Here is a 19,633-nt window from a genome sequence, read left to right as displayed (position 1 = left end):
ATTCAGTGTTTCTCAACCTTGACTACTTGAAGATGGGTGGACTTCAACTTCCACAGTTCCCCAGACAACATGGTGATGATGTGTAGGGACTCCGCTTCAGAGGTGCATTCATAAGGTCCTGACCAGTTCTAGACAACCAGTAGGGGGAAATTTGAGTAGTTCAGAGAACCAGTAAATACCACCCCCGCCTCCTTCTATGTTCTGCATCCTGAGTTCCAGCTGATCGGGAGAAAATGGGAATTTTGCAGTAACCTTCCCCTGCCACGCCCACCAAGCCATGCCACACACACCAAAGCCACACCCACAAAACCAGTAGTAAAAAAATTTGGAATTTGGAATTTTTGGAATTTTATTTAAATTTATAGGCCGCCCTTTTCCCTGAGGGGACTCAGGGCAGCTTACAATTAATGGGAAGGGAGTGTAGGACAAACACAAGAAAGAAAGAAAAATGAGAATAATAAAAAAATAAACCAATAAACACAACATTCATTCAGCATTCGGGTGGGGCAAAGTACAGGTCTTATCCCCAGGCCTGACGGGATAGCCAGATCTTGAGGGCTGTGTGGAAGGCCTGGACGGTGGTGAGGGTGCGAATCTCCACGGGGAGATCGTTCCAGAGCGTCGGAGCTGCGAACCGAGAAGGCTCTCCTCCGCGTAGTCGCCAGTCCGGCACTGGCTGGCAGATGGAATTCGGAGGAGGCCTACTCTATGCGATCTGATGGGACGAAGGGAGGTAATTGGCAGAAGGTGGTCTCTCAAATAGTCATTTGAATCTCACCACTGCTCGGCTTCCAAAAAGAGAGAAATTCATAGAATCGGTGAAAAACAATATAGTCCTTGACTTACAATAGTTCATGTAGTGACCATGAAGTTACAACATCCCTGAAAAAAGGGGCTTAGGACCAGTTTTCACACTTACGATCACTGCAGCATCTTCATGTTATATGACCCAAGATTGGATCCTTGGCAACTGGTTCATATTTATGACGGTTGCAGTGTCCCCCAGATCGTGTCAACACTTTTGCGACCTAACAAGCAAAGTCAATGAGGAAAGCCAGATTCACTTAACAACCGGTTATTAACTTAACAACTACAATTATTCACTTACAACTGTGGCAAGAGAAGTCACAACAAAATGTCTCATTAGCAACATAAACTTTGGGCTCACTTATGGTTTCAAGTCGAGGACCATTTGTATGATGGCATTCGGACTGTTGCAAAAAAACGCAACAATTCAGCACACTCCAAGGGGGACCAAGGAAGGAAAGGAACAAAATGCAGAAAACATTACCAACCAACCTAGAACAAAGGAAACATTTCCTGACAGTGAGAACAATTACTCCGTGGAACGACTTGCCTCCAGAAGTTGTGGATGCTCCACACTGGAAGTTTTTTAAGAAGAGATTGGACAACCATTTGTCTGAAGTGGTGTAGGGTTTCCTGCCTAAGCAGGGGGTTGGATTAGAAGACCTCCAAGGTCCCTTCCAATTCTTGTTAGTCTTATTATTTTGATGATGTGGTGGAATGCAGTCTGGATTCCCAGAAGGGAGGCTCTGCATATCAGAGGACCAAGAGACAGAGAAGGTTAGATAGCTTGGTTGGTTGAAAAAGAGTTACGAACGCTCCTCCTTAGGGATTTTTATTGTATATCTTTAGTGATACAGTTGCTTTAGTTTGGCGAGATTTCTGTCTGCAGGTGAGAAAGAATAAAGAAAACTGCTCAGAATTAATTCTACATGTCTTTCTTGCTTCTTTGGGCCTGATACATACATAGCAGTTGCTGGAATGCTTTGTTTATAGCTTCTATTGTCCTTCGATAAATATTTATCTGAAGTCCTTGGATATCTTGTGAGCATTTCTACATAATTCATTCCTGGCTGCCACGTGAATCCTGACACATGCATTCCCAGAGAATTTCTGGAGTTGCAATGCTACCAGCATAACAGGTGGAAAGAACATCGCTTTGTATTCAAATATTAACGAACAGGCAGATGGCCTATTGCCCAGGACACTATCTCCGCTCTCATTTGTAGAAAATAAATTCGGATGGCTTGGGAAGGGGGAGTAAGGCAAGAGAAATGCCTAAATTATCAGCGTGCAAACTAATTTAAGAAAGGGATCCATATTAGTCACTCCATAAATAGTAGTAGAACCCCAGAGGAGTTTTTACAAGATTACAGTTATTAACCTTCTTCAGCCGACTAATTGCTTATTATCTCATCCAAATTCAGTTGGCACCTTCCCATCTTTGTCTTTCTGCCTTGGTGTCACCATTTTAATAGTGGGGAGGGGAGCGGCTGGGAGAAGACGATAGACCCAAAGTCAACAATTCAGATTGCAGGCATCTGTGCAGCTCCTGAAGCTGAGACCCATCTGTCCAAAAGGCTAACCCTTGAAGAGGATTTCTGAGTGTGGCAGCCTTGGGGAAAGCTACTTTTGAAGACAGACAACACACACAATTTGCATAGGCTTTTGTTTAATGCCAGTTTTTCAGACTCTGGAATAGATCTCCCCATTTAAAAATATCCCAGCTTTTAACATTCATTTGGTAGGCTTCTGCCTTCAGAACACAAGTTATAACTGTGGAGTCTTTGCCTATGATTGTTTACGAGTTTACGAGTTTAATTTTTTTTTTTCAGTGAGAACAATTTTTTATTTTATTTTTTATTTTAATTTTATCAATTTCATATATACATTCACAATTATATGATCTCATAACTGTTATTAATAATATGTATTTATAACAATTTTTCCCTACTGTTGACAATATACTTGAAGATTGCTTTTAACATCCCATAGACCATCTTATCTGACACGGTCCTACTTCTTCTTCCCTCCCTCCCTCTTTCCTTCCCTTGTTTCTTCTCTCCTACTCCCCTTCCTTCCCTCCCTCCTTCCCTTCCTCCTTCTCTCCTTCCCTCCTTCCTTCCCTCCTTCCTTCCCTCCTTTCTTTTCTCCTTCTCTCCTTCCTTTCCCCCTTCCTTTCCTCCTTCCTTCCCCCTTCCTTCTCTCCTACATTCCCTCCTTCCTTCCCTTCTTTCTTCTCTCCTTCTCTCCTTCCTGCCATCCTTCCTTCCCTCCTTGCTTCCCTCCCTCCTTCCCTCCCTCCTTCCTAACCCACTTTCTTCTCTTTCTTCTCTCCTTCCTTCCTTCCTCCTCTCCTTTCCCTTCTCTCCTTCCCCTTCCTCCCCTTTACCCTTCCCCTCTTCCCATTCCTCCCCTCTTTCCTACTCTTACATTCCCTCCCCCGAGTTTAATAAAATTTGTATGCCGCCCACTCCCATTGGGACTCTGGGCGGCTCACAGCAAGACAAAAGAAACATTAAAATTTAGAATAAAAAATGCAATTAAAAGTCCACATCATCCATTCCATCTAAGTGGGGCTGGATATCAAGCAACAGCCCCAGCCTGCCGGAAACAGCCAGGTCTTGACGGCTTTACGGAAGGCCGGGAGAGTGGTGAGGGTCCGGATCTCTACGGGTAGATCATTCCACAGGGCCGGCGCAGCAACAGAGAAAGGCCCTCCCCCCTGGGGGGGGGGGCTTTGTCTCTTTGTCTCTGATTCTCAGACATCCAGGTCACGGGTGTCCCAAAGTGCTTTTTTTTTCTTTTTCCAAGAGGAAACTGGACTTCATTGGGGTTTTTTTTTTTCCTTTGAAGACATTTTGCTTCTCATCCAAGAAGCTTCTTCATCTCTGCTGAAGCTCTGCTGAAGAAGCTTCTTGATGAGTAGCAAAATGTCTCCAAAGGGGAAAAAAAGTCCAGTTGCCTCTTGAAACAGAACTGGAGAAGTTTCTTGGATGAGAAGCAAAACCTATTGAAAGAAAAATAAAAAAAACCCAAAGAAAATCCAGTTGTCTCTTGAAAATCCAGTTGCCTCTTGAAACAAAAGGGACCTTGGTTGTTTTCTTGCAGATGTTTCCTTCCATGGCACGACAAAACCGCGATCCACTAAAGCGCGCCCGATTAAAGCGCGTCGCTGACATCATCAGCAGCGCAACAACAGCGACCGCGGAGAAAAAAGGGCACTTTAAAAAGCGCTTTGAAAGCAAGCCGATTCACGTTAAGGTAAGGGTTAGGTTTAGGGTTAGGGTTAGGGTTAGGTTAAGGGTTAGGTTTACGGTTAGGTTTAGGGTTAGGTTTCGGGGGGGTTAGGTTTAGGGGTTAATTTTAACTTTAGCGCTCACAGCGTGCTTTTTTCGTTGCGCTGTGATGACGTCAGGTACGCGGTTTCGTCGAGCGCGCTTTAGTCTACCGTGGTTTTGTGGTGGAACCGTTTCCTTCTCCAACTAGGTAACATAATCTTTGTATATATACCAAGATGTACAATACAGAGAGAAGACTCCACCCTCTTCTAGCACTGATGGTGTTATCTAGTTGGGTAGTAAAACAATCAAGCTCAGAGAGCACCAAGACTCCACTGTCCAACCCTGAGCTATAAATATTCTCTTCTATCAGTACAAGTTATAGCTCCTTTCTTGATTTCTTTTTCTTTAATTAGGGGAAACCAAGGCTGATCTTTAGGAACAGAAGAAAAACCATGGCTCCAAACAGCATAATTAAGTCATAAGCAAGTTTGCAAAAACAGATTTGGAAGTCATTATGTTCCTATGGATGATGACTGATAGGAGAATCAAGTTTTCCCCCCCCCCATCTCAACATGTCCTATCTCATGCAGCAGGTGCTTCCTATTTTGCAGAAGGTTGAAATGCTTAGATTTAAGCAAAATTGGAGGTGCTGGAACTCTGAACCCTAAAACCCTTTGCAGGATCGATTCAATGTCCAATGGAGTCTCTGGTTTATTTTCAGGTCCTGGAAAACATTTTTATCACTTGCCCCTTCTGGTTTATTTGCGGCTAGGTCTTATCTAGTGAAGTAGGGACAGATTTTATGTTCCTGGGCTCCAAGATCACCGCAGATGGAACAGCAGCCAAGAAATTAAAGATGGTTGCTCCTGGGGAGGAAAAGCTATGGCAAATCTAGACAGCATATTAAAAAGCAGAGACATCACCCTGCCAACAAAGTGTGTATAGTCAAGGTGATGGTTTCCCCAGTCGCATGGATGGCTGTGACGATTGGAACCATAAGGAAGGATGAGCGCCAAAGAATGGAGGCCTTTGAACTCTGGTGCTGGAGAAGAGTATAGAATAGAGTATAGAAGTTTATTTGTATGCCGCCCTTTTCCCTGGGGGGACTCAGGGCGGCTCACAACCCAAAAGGGAGGGGGAGACAAACTTTTAACATAAAGACATACATAATTAAAAACACAACATTCAACATTCACAAGATTCCTATGAGTCCCTTGGACTGCAGGCCATCAAACAGGTCAGTCCTAGAGGAGATCAACCCTGACTGCTATTTAAAAGGCCACCTTTAAATACTTTGGCCACCTAATGAGAAGGAAGGACCCAATTAGAAAGAGCCTGATGCTGGGAAAGACTGAGGGCAAAGAAGAAGGGGACGGCAGAGAATGAGGTGGCTGATGGACTTACCGAAGCAGTCGGCGTAAGCTTAAATGGACTCCAGGGGATGGTATGAGGACAGGAAGGCCTGGAGGAACGTTGTCCATGGGGTTGCAATGGGTCAGACATGACTTTGTAACTAACAACAACAACAACAACAACAACAACAACAACAACAACAACAAAGTCTATCCATGTTACCGCTTTTCAAAAAAATGAGGAGCCTTTAATCAATCCAGAATTAGTCTGGTTATTAGTGGGTTTTGTAGAATCATGCTTCTCATCAAATTTGGAGAAAATCTATTGCTTCAGGAGATGCCAGGGTGGATTAGAGCATACAGTAATCAATGAGCTCCTTGGTGGAGATAATTCTGTCTGAAGGTATTTCTGCTTTTGCTTCTGTTTTCTTGAAACGTTGCACTGAAGCTTTTAATCCTCTTGTTCTCCCCTCTGACTGGTTCTCTCTGCAATTGTTGTCGGAGAAAAATGATAATCCTTATAACCCTGTTATAGACCATTGTTATATACTCTTGAAAGCTGAAAATCATAGAAGTGAAGAGTGTATGCACTGTATAGTATCACCTTTATTGTCATTGTGAATCATATATACAACAAAATTGGTTTTAGCCTCACTAGTGCTATCCATGACAACAAATACAAACAACATAAATAGTATAAAGAATAATCCCTATGCAAATAATTAGGGAAAAAGAAAAAAGAAAGAACAAGAAAAACTATGTTTCAAAGCGTGCATGAGTGATTGTGGCTGTGTTAAGAGGCTGACAGCCCAAGGACAGACATTATTTTTTAACCTATTGTTCGGATGGCTATCCTTCGATGTCTTCTGCCGATGGTAGAAGTGCGAAAAGACACTGACCAGGGTGTGAATCATCTCTGAGTATCTTCCTTACTCTGCTAAAGTAGACAACTGGTGGTGTCATCCAGTGGTGTTAGAGGGCAACCAATGGTTTCTTGTGCCAAATTGATCACTCTCTGTAGTGCCACAGCAGTTAAACCAGTGTACCATACTGTAATGCAGTATGTGAGGAAACTTTCTATCGTGGACTGATAGAATGTATGCACTCATATTAGGCAATAATCCTGCTAGGTAATCATAAAGGTAAGTTAAAGGTAAAAGTTCCCCTAGCACATATCTACTAGTCATTCCAAACTCTAGCGGGCGGTACTCATCTCCATTTCAAAGCCAAAGAGCCAGCACTGTCCGAAGACGTCTCTGTGGTCATGTGGTTGGCATGACTAGACCCCAAAAACACATGGAATGCTGTAACCTTCCCACCAAAGGTGGTTCCTATTTTTTCTACTTGCATTTTGGTGTGCTTTCGAAATGCTAGTTTGGCAGAAGCTGGGAGCTCACTCTGTTACGCAGCACTAGGGATTCAAACCGCCAAACTGCCAACCTTTTCTGATTGACAAGCTCAGCGTCTTAGACACTGAGCCACGGCGTAATCATAAGGTTACCCTAATATAAGAAGCTTTCTGATTTATAGAGCGGAGCTGGACTTTTATGAAGAGAGCACCGGTGGTTTATAATCACTGTTTTCTCTCTTGCCCTTGAAATCCTTAACCAGACCTTGTAAACAGCACTTCTGGGAAGCCCGACATCCCTGCATGAAAGTGCCACCTGCCAGGTACAAGAGCTTCTTCCCAACCAGCCTCTAGATCCCACACCTTCCTATATATCAGAATACAGCAGTTATGAGACCTAATAATACGAGGTTTTCAGGGGGAAAAAAAACAGAAGACATAAAGGTTGCTATCAGTTCCAGCTATGCTCAATGCAAGTTCTGTCTAATTTCTGGACTCCTCTGCAAGGAACATTTCGTGCATAGGTTGTTTGCAAGCAGAAATGTGTCAGTGTGGATGGGATAGTCTGCTAGTCTTCCCTTCCTAAGCTGCTTGCTGAGATTGGAACAGGACCAACTGCATTTTGGGGGGGGGAGACATGCATTATTGTTGTTTAAGCAAAGCCCAAGATGGGCCCCACCATGATTTTCTATAGTAACCAAGCTTATGGAACTCAGTTAAAGGGAGAGAAGAAGAAAACTAATCATCACTTAGCAGAGCCTTCTCATCCCTCCCTCCCCTCCTTCCTTCCCTCCTTCTTATTCCCATCTTCCTTCCTTCTTCCTTCCTTCCCTCCTTCTCATTCCCATCTTCCTTCCTCCCTCCCCTTCTCCCCTCCTTCTCATTCCATCTTCCTTATTTCCTTCCTTCCTTCCCTCCTTCTCATTCCCATCTTCCTTCCTTCCTTCTTTCTCATTCCCATTCTTCCTTCATTCCTCCTTCCTCCCCTCCTTCCTTCCCTGCCTCCTCCTTCTCATTCCTATCTTCCTTCCTTCCTTCCATCCTTCTAATTCTCATCTTTCTTCTCCTTCTTCCTTCCTCCTTCTCATTCCCATCTTCCTTCATTCCTTCTTTCTCATTCCCATCTTCTTCAGTCCTCCCTTCCTCCCTCCTTCCTTCCCCTGCCTTCCTCCTTCTCATTCCTATCTTCCTTCCTTCCTTCCCTCCTTCTAATTCTCATCGTTTCTTCCTTCTTCCTTCCCTCCTTCTCATTCCCATCTTCCTTCCTTCCTTCTTTCTCATTCCCATCTTCCTTCATTCCTCCCTTCCTCCCCTCCTTCCTTCCCTGCCTTCCTCCTTCTCATTCCTATCTTCCTTCCTTCCTTCCCTCCTTCTAATTCTCATCTTTCTTCCTTCTTCCTTCCCTCCTTCTCATTCCCATCTTCCTTCCTTCCTTCTTTCTCATTCCCATCTTCCTTCATTCCTCCCTTCCTCCACTCCTTCCTTCCCTGCCTTCCTCCTTCTCATTCCTATCTTCCTTCCTTCCTTCCCTCCTTCTAATTCTCATCTTTCTTCCTTCTTCCTTCCCTCCTTCTCATTCCCATCTTCCTTCATTCCTCCCTTCCTCCCCTCTTTCCTTCTCTGTCTTCCCGCTTCTCATTCCCATCTTCCTTCCTTCCTTCCTTCCTTCCTTCCTTCCTTCCTTCCTTCCTTCCTTCTCCTCCAAAATGAAAAACGTGTCTGCACAGACTCTGTAAAGGCCAATTTTGGTTCCTCATAAGAAGAACCACTGGCGTGTGCCTCTGAAGCTGTCGGCATGCCTCCCTCCAACTGTTTTAAGAACTTTCTGAAACAAACTTGACAGAGTAGAACCTCGTAATCCCAAGAATGCAGAACTGAGAGGGAGCCACCTCTAATAGGCAATAAAACTACGACAAGAACATTCATCAAGTACCAAATTAGTTACACATATAGTGTGCAAAAGGAAGAACTACACACAGCAGCAGCTGCTCAAAGGACGTCCACATTTTTGTGAGCAACTGGTAGGGGACCTTTGCTGGAATACAGTAAGATAAAGTTGGTTGGTTTCTGTGATCTCTAACATGGCGCCTTCTCTCTGGAACAACATCCCCTAGAGGTTTCTGACTACCCAGACCTTGCAAATCCTTAGATCATCTTTTAAAACTTGGATTTTCCCCTCAAGCCCTGAGATAAATCAGTGCTGCACCCATTTGATGTATAGTGTATCTTTTGAGGTTGTTGCTCCTGATGTTTGGCTCTATTCATGTGCCTTGTTTGGCTTTTGGGTAATTTATATAGCTGCCCATCTCACAAAAAGTTACTCTGGGTGGCAAACAACAAAGATATAAAAATGGTAAACATACTTTTAATTTTATGCCACCCAGAATCTTTGCTGGGCTGGGCAGCGATAGACAGACAGTCTCTTTAGTTCCTCTTCACTTTCCGCCTTTAGAGGGCATCATCTGCATATCTGAGGTTGTTGATATTTCCCAGCAACGCTATTTCCAACTTTTGATTCATATAGCCCCGCCTTTCTCATGATGGGCTCTGCTATAAGTTAAATAGGCAGGGTGACAGTATACAACCTGGCTGGACTCCTTTCCCAATTTTAAACCAATCAGTGGTTGTGTGTCCAGTTCTCACCAGTCAGTCCTAGAGGAGATCAACCTGACTGCCCTTTAGAAGGCCAGATCCTGAAGATGAAACTCAAATACTTGGCCACCTAATGAGAAGGAAGGACTCCCTGGAGAAGAGCCTCATGCTGGAAAAGACTGAGGGAAAAGAAGAAGGGGATGACAGAGAAGGAGGTGGATGGATGGAGTCACCAAAGCAGTTGGTGTAAGCTTAAATGGACTCCAGAGGATGGTAGAGAACAGGAAGGCCTGGAGGAATGTTGTCCATGGAGCCGTGATGGTTTGGACAGGACTTCGCAACTAACAATAACAAGACAGACAGGAAGGCAGACTGACTCACTCAATCACTGATTGATTGATTGATTGATTTTTGGATATAGCGACTGGATGGAGGGAGGGAGGGAGGGAGGGATGGATGGATGGATGGATGGATGGATAAATGAATGGACATCTTGGACAGACAGTAAAATGCTGTCTGTGTGTGTATGTGTGTGTGTGTGTGTGTGTACATATAGATAGATAGATAGATAGATAGATAGATAGATAGATATAGATATAGATATAGATATAGATATAGATATAGATATAGATATATAGATATATAGATATATAGATATATAGATATATAGATATATAGATATATAGATATATAGATATATATAGATATATAGATATATAGATATATAGAGATAGATATATGTTTTGCGGTTTGTGCTGATAATAAATAAATGGTCTCTTATGAGCTGATGGACAAAGAATGGAAGTAGTGACCTTCTCTCTATATTTATCAGCACAAATTAAAAAAACACACAAATAGACAAAGGCAACAGTAAAAATATTGGTTTATGTCGTGATGGACTCTTGTGACGAGCCGATGGACAGATGATGGAAGCAGTTGGCTTCCTCCCATAATTGGGCTTACCAGGGGCTGTGGACTTTAAATATATACCTTTTCTCCCTGGCTCAGCTGATACGGATCAGGCCTGTGGCTTAATGGCTAAGACGTCTGCTAATATGTAATATAGCCCAGGTTCGAATCCCAGTAAGGGTATGGCTAGCGATGAGAGCTAAATAGCTTGAAATAGATCTATACTAGTCTCCCTTTATTTATTTATCAGCACAAATAAAAAAAACCACATATATAACTACATACATACATACATACATACCTAATACATACATACATACAATACTCCCCTGAAAAGGGAGGAGGGAGGGGGAGGGAAAGGAGAGAGAGAGAGAGAGAGAGAGAGAGAGAGAGAGAGAGAGAGAGAGAGAGAGAACACATTATATAGTTTTTACTGCAAGGCTCTTTGTTTTCCTCTTTAGAAGAATGGCACCTATTTGTATGTGTTTGGCTTATTGTTCAGAACTTCATATCTAAAAGTAATCTATTGCAAAACTACATTCTATTGGGAAATCATTTCTGGACTATAATTTAATACACCCATTTGTTCCAGACTCAAAACTTGGCATTTCTACAGGTAGATTCTTTTAACTCAATTTTATGGAAATTAGATTTCTAGCACTGACCTAATTTATTGCAGCTTATAGTCCTACTTAGTGACGTCTCTTGGGTGAGCAGGGATTCTCAACGTCTTCAAAAGGGATAGGATTTATTTTGCGACTTCGTAACGAAGGAACATTGAAAAATTGTAATGATGACAAATTAGATCTTGCACATTCACTTATCTGCATTCTGCTATCTCTGCCCTGCTCTTTAATTCATTTCATGTATCTTTTAACCCCTCCTTCTTATACATCTTTCTTTAAAGTGTTAATTAAGAAGGAGAATTGTCAATGGCCTTGAAGGCTACAAATATTTCCACATGACAAAGGAAATACATTTTTAATCCTTGGCCTAATGTGTGGCCCACCAGTGGCCAGCAGAGCTGGGAGCAGATTCAGACAGTGTGGAAATTGGGAAGGAACATGGGCCAATCCTTGAGGCTGGGGAAGGCTCGAACGAGGGCCTCTCTGTCAGAGGCAGAGAGGGGGGCCAGAGCCCTATGCCACTTATCAGCACCTTCAGAGTCAGACATCAGTGAGGCAGAGATTAACAGCTGGAGACTGTTCCCAGTGTGCGCATGTGCAGAGTTGCCAGACAAAATGAACAGCTAAAGAAAAGGGTCGTCTTGGGAGTAAGGCCACAGGTAGACGATGATGGCCCTGCCCAGAGGAAATAAAAGAGGGGCGAAAGGAGAGGGGAGTTTGCGGGAGACAATTAGTTCGCTTAATTGGTTTGTGACTCTCCAAGGCTCCTTGCCAAGTTTGCAGATATCGGCCCTGGCAGCTCTCCAAGCCAGATAAGGTCTGTGACCGTAATCCTCCCTTGAAAGACTTTGCCAGCTGTGAATGAGCGAATTCACAGCAAATTTATAAAGGTGTTTTTTGTCGGGACAAAAAGTTTGCTTTCATGCTCTTGGGAAGCCTCAGTCAGAACATCTATAAAAAAGTTCCTGCTCTATTTCAAAGGAAAAACCCGACTGAACTTCTGCTATCTTTTCCTTTCAGAATCAGAAACGAGACAAGGTCAACTTTGTCAACTTTCTTGGGTCCAAAAAGCACGGATGCAGGAGCTAGTTCAAAACATTAGCAACCCAGCAGAAATGATTACTGGGCCCTTTAGATTTTTAAGAATTGCGTCATGTCCCCATCATATATTTTCCCTAAGTTTTTCTTTGTCCTCCCAAATTGAGGACAAAAGCAATTGAGGTTTTCAGGGCACCAAGTTCCTTCCAAGCCAAGCCCAGAATGCCATCCTTGGGTCGATTACTCAGCTCAATTCCCGACAAAGGAAAATATAATTTATCCCAGAGGAAAAATTCACATACAAAACGTAAATTTACACGCCAGCGGCCCTCCGAGATCCTGTCCTATTTCATTCCTCCTCGTGGACTGCTTCCCAATATTGGTTTAGAGGTGGGGAGCAATGAATGATTAATACTTAAGTGCTCTTTGCACTTTTTTAACAGTTGGGGTTTTTTTTAAGAGGGGGAATGGGGAGCGAAAAGCTTTTCAGGAGAAACAACGTATGCATATTTCATGAAATAATTTCCCTGTTCTGGTTAATTGTGAGCTTTCTTTCCTAGTCTCTGAGGTGCTAACTGCTCCTCATTAAGTAATTTGAGCTGATGAACAGGGAGGTGACTATCAGTGCTCTTTTATTTTTAGGTGTTGTTTTTTAAAAAAAAATAATTCCAACTTTCCTTGGCTTCAGTGGCTGAAGCTCAGAGGTGTTCAGGGCTACGGGATTATAAAAGCCCCATTGCTTCAGTGGTACAGATAAGAAATAATGGATGGAAACTGACCAAGGGAGAGATTCAACCTAGAAATAAGGAGAAATTTTCTTACAGTGAGGACAATCAACCCATGGAACAGAAGTTGTAGGAGCTTCATCACTTGAACCTTTCAAGAAGAGACTGGACTGCCATCTGTCAAAAATGGGGTAGGGTCTCCTGCTTGGGCAGGGGGTTGGACTAGATGACCTACAAGGTCCCTTCCAACTCTGATAATGTAAAAAATCTCTAAAAACCAAAGCTGTAGGAGGCTGACTTCAAGGGTTGAGTGTTTCCACAGTTCCTCCTAGTTTGCAATTAAAAGCCTAAAGGAGCAGCTTAAAGTAAGAAAATTACAGATTTTGGGGGTTTTCGACTGTCATCTTGGGAATTCTGCTGTAACAGGGTCAGGATAAAGCTAAATTTGCTCTAAGTTTAACACCCAGGTAAACTTAATTAAATCTAATTCTCTTCAAGGCTTTGGATAGGATTACTCCCTAAGGGTTTCGTAATCCTGTCTGTTCTGACCGAGGCATTCCCAAAAAGCACAAGGCAGAATCCTGGTCCCGACAAAACCCTTTTATTAAACAAATGTGAATTCCTCTCATTCACCTTCAGCAAGGGCCTGGCAAACAATCTTTCAAAGGAATATTTATGACCACAGACCTTATCTACCTTGGAAAGCTGCCATGTAAATAGTTTCCAAATGCAGTGCGGTGCAAGGAAAGACTTGGCACAGAGTCTCTGAGATTCATGGACAGATCTTACACTCCTGAAATGAATCTAATGACCGATATGAACAAACAAATTGTTTCCTGCAAAAGCCCACTCCCCTTTCGCTCCTCTTTTATTTCCTGTGGGAGGGGCCATTCACTTTCCACCTGTGACTTTACTCCCAAGTCTACCCTGATTTCTGAGTTGTTCTTGTCTTCTGGCAGTTCTGCGCATGCGCTTACTGGGAACAGGCTCCAGCTTGCTCCTCTGCCTCAGACCGCCTGCTGCCAATTACCTCCACCAGACCGATTAGATCCCACAGACTAGGCCTCCTCCGAATTCCATCCGCCGGCCAGTGTCGACTGGCGACCTACTCGGAGGAGAGCCTTCTCTGTGGCTGCTCCGACCCTCTGGAACGAACTCCCCATGGAGATTCGTACCCTCACCACCCTCCAGGCCTTCCGCAAAGCCCTTAAAACCTGGCTGTTCCGACAGGCCTGGGGCCTAAAGAATCGTCACCCCTATCTCGAATGGTATGATTGTTGTGCTTTTTTTAAATTATGTATTGTTTTGTGTTGTTGTCAAACTGTCTGTATCCCCCTTCCCTTGTTTGAGTTGTGAGCCGCCCTGAGTCCCCTTAGGGAAAAGGGCGGCATACAAATGAAATAAAACTCTAAAAACTCTAAACTCACTGCTGTATAGTTCCGTAGGCACCTGATCACTGCCAGACAGCCTCAGATGCATCTCTGCCTCTGATGCATAGCCTTCATCTGAGCCCTTCCCAGCCTCCAGGACTTGCCCCCTGTTCCTCCCCAACCTCCTCACTGTCTGACTCTGCTGCCAGCTCCACTGGTCGCTGGCAGGCCACGACACTGTCCCTTTAAGTAATATTTTTGTTTTGGAATGTGACAAGGTTTGGGTACAGTTGACCAAGGATTTTGTGTCTCAAGCTACGTAGCCCTCTTTTAAACCATCCGAAGTGAAAATATAGGCATCCCGCAGGCTACCTGCAAGACTCAGCTAACTGTTTAATTAAAACCTGGTTGGCAAATCGAAGTCTTGAGGGCCCATTTAAAACAGACAGCCCGAGCTGCGAATTCCTATCACCGTTGTGCCCACAGTCTCTCAGGAATTTCTGATGGTGTGAGTTTTCATAGATAACAGGGCTCTAAATGCAATGTGCTGTAGATTTCCATGGTAGCGACGTGATGCAATCTGCTAAAACAGATCAAGGCACGAAATACATCAACCGAGTTGAACGGCGGCGAAGAGTAAGACTGTCAGTTTTGCAAAGTAGAGATAAACTAATATGTCAACTCTGATTTTGCTTCGATTCCCCTTTCCCAGCTCTTTCCGTTGGGTTGATCTCTTTTCCACGTTGCGCTCAGAAGCAATTCCTAAATTAAAACATCCCCATGAAAAATGTGTGTCATGCGCCTTCGTCCCCACCCTTCTCGCTTTTGTGTAACAGCTTCTCTAATGTATGCATTTGGCCAGAATTCATCCTACATAATAGAGTTGACATTTTGTTTTAAGCATTACCATATTTTTTTTGTTCGTTTCCTCAATGGGCCCATTGAGATGTACATTCCTTGTTTGCTAAATTTTAAAAAAACAAGCACATTTTCAAAGGACAAAGGTGTCACATTTGTGTGGTGGGTCACCAGCAGTCATCAGAGCTGACAGCAGATTCGGACAGTGAGGAGGTTGGGGAGGAACATGGGCCAGTCCTGGAGTCTGGGGAAGGCTCTGTCGAGGGCTCTGTGTTGAAGGCAGAGAGGGGGCCAGGGCCGTCTGACAGTTATCAGCTGCCTTCAGAGTCAGACATCAGTGAGGCAGACAAACAGCTGGAGCCTGTTCCCAGAACAACTTCTGGCAGCTCTGCGCATGCACACACTGGGAACAGGCTCCAGCTGTTCCTCTGCCTCACTGCTGTCTAGCTCCCTCTCTGCCTCCGATGCAGAGCCCTCTTCTGAGCTTTCCTCAACCCCCAAGACTGGCCCATGTTCCTCCCCAACCTCCTCACTGTCCGATTTTGCTGCCAGCTCGGCCAGCTGCCGGCAGATCACAACAAAACTAACTACCACAATTCTGGCAAGATGTATAAAGACAATGACATTTTCTTTCATTCGCTGTTTAACTATTTAAACATATTAAATGGGCTACGTTTAGAATATTGCCATTTTTCAATGGCCTATGTTGTTCTGGGAACAGGCTCCAGCTGTTTGTCTGCTTCACTGATTTCTGTCTCTGAAGGCAGCTGATAACTGGCATATGGCCCTGCCCCCCTCTCTGCCTCTGACACAGAGCCCTCATCAGAGCCTTCCCCAGACTCTAGAACTGGCCCATGTTCCTCCCCAACCTCCTCACTGTCTGAATCTGCTGCCAGCTCTGATGACTGCTGGTGACCCACCTTAAACATATTAAATGGCCTACATTTAGAATATTGCCATTTTCCAATGGCCTATGATACTTTTTGCATTCCAACCTGAGAAATATATTCCCATTATTGTCAAGGATCAGAATAATGATTAAGAGCAAAAAGAGAGAGGGGGAGCGGAAGGAGGGAGAGAGAGAGAGAGAGATAATATCCTTCAATATCTGGAGATAATGTCCTTTTATATCATCCTGGGCTTAAAAACGTTTTTAAACCTCCCTAGTCCAAGCAAGCATATGTACCACACCCTCAGGATCTTCTTATCCTTGAATTCCTCTGTAAGGGTAAAGCCTCCATTATCCAGGATATGGGTTCTTCAGAGCAAAAGATTAAAATATAGAATGCTTGAAATGACCATTGGCCTGCAGAATAAGAGTCTATGAATTATAATTGACACGGTTGTTTTATTTCCCTCTTTCCCCTTTCATCCTTTTCCTGAAATAAAGTTAAATTTATGGTCGGCAGTAGAATTTTTTCCCCGACTTATACTTTATTTTGGGATCAGTGTGAAATGGGTCATGCTGTATAGAATGTGTGGGAGCTTATGTTTGGGGGGAAAAAAACGACTTCTAAAATAGGAATTCTCCATCCAGCAATAGATTTCAGTGCTGCGGTTAGAAGATTATTATCCCACTATTTGAAAATAGAGAATGAGGTTTCCTTGCTTTCGCCACTTAATTTTAAACTCCTACAGAGACCTACCACCGTTAATAATACACACGAGCCTAGTCTTCTGCCCCAAATGTATTGGTGTAAATCAGTTACGATATGACAGCGGTCTGAAAATAAAATAATGTTTCTCCTCTTTTGTGTTACTGACTCCCCCCCCTTCTGTTTTCTTTTTCATTTCCTTGTGTCTTCACCTTGAGGTTAATCTGTGAATCTGATGCATTGCAGACAAGAGTTTGAAAGGTTTTATATAAGCAGGGCAGGAGGGTGGAAAATAGGTATTCCCGGTCCTAAATTTCCAAAAGGTCACACTGGACAAGAAAGAGTAGATAGAGGATAAGAAGCAATGGATGGAAGCTAATCAAGGAGAAATCCAAACTAGAACTATTGAGAAATTTCCTGATAGTGAGAACGATTAACCAATGGAATGCCTTGCTTTCAGAAGTTGTGGGTGCTCCAACTCTGAGGTTTTTAAGAAGAGATTGGACAACCATTTGTCTGAAATGATATAAAGTTTGCTGCTTGAGCAGGGGGTTGGACTAGAAGATCTCCAAGGTTCCTTCCAGCCCCCCTCCTCCTGCTCCTCCTCCTGTTCCTTTTCTTTCTTTCTTTCTTTCTTTCTTTCTTTCTTTCTTTCTTTCTTTCTTTCTCTTTCTTTCCTTCCTTCCTTCCTTCCTTCTTCTTCTTCTTCTTCTTCTTCTTCTTCTTCTTCTTCTTCTCCTCCTTCTCCTCCTTCTCCTTCTTCTCCTTCTCCTTCTCTCTCTCTCTCCCTCCCTCCCCCCCTTCTCTCTCTCTCTCTCTCTTTCTGCAAACCCTACTCCCTTATAGGACTGATGATGTTATCTAGTTGGGTAATGAAACATCTGCAAGTCAACAGCCGAGGTGGCGCAGTGGGTAGAGTGCAGTACTGCAGGCCACTTCAGCTGACTGTTAGCTGCAGTTCGGCGTTTCTAATCTCACCGGCTCAGGGTTGACTCAGCCTTCCATCCTTCCGAGGTGGGTGAAATGTGGACCCAGACTGTGGGGGTGATATGCTGACTCTGTAAACCGCTTAGAGAGGGCTGAAAGCCCTATGAAGCGGTATATAAATCTAACTGCTATTGCTATTGCTAACAGCCCAGATCAGGAGCACCAAAGAGCTTGTCCTTATCCTCCTCTACCACCATCTCCTCTTTTCTGCAAACCCGACTCCCATATAGGGCTGATGATGTTATCTAGTTGGGTAATGAAATGTCTGCAAGAAAACCACCAAGCTCAGAGAGCACCAAGGATCCCATAATCCTTCTATTCCTCCTCCTCTTCTTATTCTCCTCCTCCTGCTCCTCCTGCTCCTTCTATTTCACAAAACAGTGGGAAGCGCTGGCTGATGTTGTTTTTTTTTCCTTTGACCATTGGACAGATGGACACAGAGATCGGGGAATTCTCTTCCTGAGCAGTTGTTTCAGCAGCAATGGTGGTTGGCTATTAACCAGAGCTGCTCCGAGGGTCAAATTCCTGAAATTACCTGTGTAGGGTTTCTAAAATCCTTCCTAATGCTATGAGTCCCCCTGTCTCTCTCTTCAGTGCTGCTTTAGCTTGATCCACTCAGTGGCATCCAGCCGAGTGTTAAAAGCGCAGGGCAAATGTTTTCAAAAAGTTAAGCCGGATCGCCCACAACTTCTTACGGTTCTAAATACAATTCTTGGCAGAAGATGAATAGGATTGAAGCTCAGGGGCAGTTGGAAAATCTCTTTGTGTGCAGAGGCAGATGAAGGTTGAAGGGGCAACAAACCTGTGGATGTAATGCCATTTTCAAACTACTATTCAGTTAGTTAGTTAGTTTGTCAAACTTGTACGAGATAACAGGTATAAATATAAATATGGACATGGACCAAGGAAATGAGTACAAATAAATGGGGACAGTAGGACAGGGACGGTAGGCAATATTGGTGCGCTTATGCACGCCCCCTTTACCGACCTCTTAGGAATGGGGTGAGGTCCACAGTAGACAATTTAAAGTTGAAGCTGTGGGGGGGGGGGTTGAGGATGTAACAACAGAGTCAGGTAGAGCATTCCAGGCGTTGACCACTCTGTAGCTGAAGTCATATTTTCTGCAATCGAGTTTGGATTGTTTGCCCTTGTATTATTGTGATTGAAGCTGAAGACGGGGAGGAAAGGAAGAAGGGAGGGATGGAGGGAGGAAAGGCAAAGGAGGGGCAGGGTAGGAGGGAGGGAAGGAAGGAAGGAAGGAAGGAAGAGAAAGCAGGAGGGAGGAAAGGAAGGAAGAGAAAGAAGGAGGGAGGGAGGGAGGGAAGGAAGGAAGAAAGGAAGGAAGGAAGGAAGGAAGGAAGGAAGGAAGGAAGGAAGGAAGGAAGGGCATTATTATTCCATTACTTATGAACTAACTTTATTGCTACTCTTTTCGAAGATCTCAGAACAAGCAAATTCTTCGGTCAAACACATTTTCATTTGTTTACTTTGAGTTTGTATCAATTGTTTGCCTGTGTATTATTGTGGTTGAAGCTGAGGATGGAGGGAGGAAAGGAAGAGGAGGAGAGAGGCAGAGGGAGGGGGGGTAGGAGTGAGGGAGAGAAGGAAGGAAAGGAAAGGAAAGGAAAGGAAAGGAAGGAAGGAAGAAGAAAGAAAGAAGAAAGAAAGAAAGAAAGAAAGAAAGAAAAGAAAGAAAGAAAAAGGAAAGAAAAGAAATGGAGAGAGGGAGGTAAGGAGGAAAGGAAGAGGGAGGGAAGGAAAGAAGGAAGGAAGGGAGAGGAAGGAAGGAAGGAGGGAAGGAGGGAGGGAAGGAAGGAAAGGAGGGAGGGAAGGAAGGGAAAGAAGGAAGGAAGGGCTTTATTATTCCATTACTTATGAACTGACTTTATTGCTACTCTTTTCGAAGATCAGAATCTCAGAACAAGCAAATTCTTCTGTCAAACACATTTCATTTGTATCGTGTGAAACATGTTGGCAATGCAGAACCTTCATCCAAAGTGCTATTGTGTCACTCAAGCTTGTTTTGACAAACCAAAGCGTGCCGGAGATATTGCACTGGGTTAGATCTAAGCTTAACCTAATTTATCCTCCCTGCAATAATGAAGATAAAATTGTTCTCAGACTGGTCCCCACTGATTAATGTTA

This window comes from Thamnophis elegans, chromosome 13 (genome assembly GCF_009769535.1).
Source record: "Thamnophis elegans isolate rThaEle1 chromosome 13, rThaEle1.pri, whole genome shotgun sequence".
NCBI lineage: Eukaryota > Metazoa > Chordata > Lepidosauria > Squamata > Colubridae > Thamnophis > Thamnophis elegans.
Note: the sequence above shows the minus strand (reverse complement) of the source record.